A 2,011-nucleotide genomic window follows, 5' to 3' on the forward strand; every position below is an offset into this window, starting at 1 on the left:
CAGCACACCAAGCAAGCTAGTTTTCTGGGAGCTCTGAGTCATAAAGGGCTATCTTTCTCCTCCCACCAGAATCCAGGAAGGCACATAAATGGATGGTGAATGCATTACCAATGCTGTAAGGCAGTGGTCACCAACCAGTCAAACCTGATCAAGTGGTTGGTCAGGGAGCCCCTGACAATCTATCTCAGTCTCAGGCTAACAGTCGATCTCAGTCAGACAGAGATTGACTGTCCGAGGCTTTGTGATCCGGAGTGGCGGGACGCATGTGGCTGGGCTGAGCAACGCCCCTTGCCACTGGGGCCAGGCCAGGTGAGTGGGACAATCCCCCTCCGTGCCCCTTGCAACCGTGGCTGCAGCAGTGGTGGGGAGTGGCGTGCATGCAGCAGTGAAGAGGGGAGTGGGGCTGGTGCAGGTGCTGCACAGCTGAGGCAAGGCATGCAATGGAGCTGCGAGCAGCTCATCCAGGGAGCACGGGGAGGGGAAGCATGCAACCCGTGAGGGCATGGGGGGCATGTGCCCCCAGATCTTCACGCAGGGTGGGGCAGGCTGGGGCCAGAGCGGCACTGGCCTCTTCCCACTGCAGGTGTTCAGGCCAGGTAGTGGTAACGGCACTGGGAGCTGGGCTACAAGGGAGACTGCAGGCACCCAAAAATTCACCGTAGCCCCCCCCAACCCACTCCCAGCACTGCCACCAGTGCCCGGCCCAAACACCCATGCTGGAAAGAGCCCAGCACCACCCTGGCCCCAGCCTGCCCCACCCCGCCCCACAGGCAGATCCAGGGGCATGCACCACCATGCCCTCCCAGGATGCATGTCCCCACCCCACGTTGCCAGGATGAGTCACTCATGGCTCTGTCCTGTACCATCGCTGTGCAGCTCCTGAGCCAGCCACACTCCCTCACTCACTGCTGGGGGGAGAGGGGCAGATCGAGGCCCCAGCAGGGAGGGAGGGAGCATGGAACAGGCAGGACCACGGGCTGTGGGTAGTGGAGGACAAGTGGAGGCCTGGAGGACATGTGCCTTACCCAGGCCTCCACTTGTCCCACATTTGGCCTGGCCAGGGCCCCTCTCCTCCTAGCCCCTGCTTCTGCCTATGCCCTGTTCCCTCTCTTGCTGCTGGGGCCTTGATCTGCATCCCCTTCCCTCCCCACAGACTGACCTGGGGGTGGGGTGGCACAGGGTAGATCTTGTGTTGCTTTTTAATTCAAGAAGTGACCTCTTACCCAAAAAGGTTGGAGACCACTGCCGTAAAGTAATTTCTGTAAGTATATTGCTTCTTAGGAACAGAACTTTTTTTTTAGATCTGAGGTATGCAGCTGCAATACTGCTGACACTTCACCTGCTTGCCCAGGCTTTGAATAAAGTGCTCCTTCAAGAACATCTTTTGAAGGAGACGATCCTTTTGAAGGATCTTTTACCTCTTATTTAGGTAAGAGATTTAATGGAAATACAGACTTAAATAAATACTTATCTCAAACTATTTGCCATTACAAAACATTGCAGAGAAAGGACAATCTTGCAATCTCATTCAAGGAACTTACAACGTCTGATGGATATAGATTTTAGCAATATTAGCTACAGGGGCAAATCATTTCTCTGGGATAGAAAAACGCCACAGCTATGGAAAGAATTAATAACTACTGATTTACTGTTTCAGAGAAGGGAGGTTGGGGAAGGGGGAGCTGCAGCTGGGCAGGGGCAGGGAGTGTGGGACTGGGGCTGCCAGGAGCACAGAGCCCAGAACCCACACCTGGGAGGGTGGCAGGAGCACAGAGCTCAAGTGGACAGGGTGTGTGTGTGAGTGTGTGGGGTGAGAGAGGGTGCAGGGCTGTGGGGACCTCCCCACACACTCCTCCCCATGGCGTGCAGCCCCTACCATGAGGGGCAGCAGCAGCAGGTGGCGTGCCCTTGGGGTGCTCATTGCCCATGCAGTCATTGTTGCCTGGCAGTGCATGGCTCCAACGAGTTCCGGGAGCTGCATGTGGTGGCAAGGAGTGGAGCCAAGCTAGCC

Source organism: Gavialis gangeticus, unplaced genomic scaffold (genome assembly GCF_001723915.1).
Source record: "Gavialis gangeticus isolate Ggan-Ray unplaced genomic scaffold, GavGan_comp1, whole genome shotgun sequence".
Lineage (NCBI taxonomy): Eukaryota > Metazoa > Chordata > Crocodylia > Gavialidae > Gavialis > Gavialis gangeticus.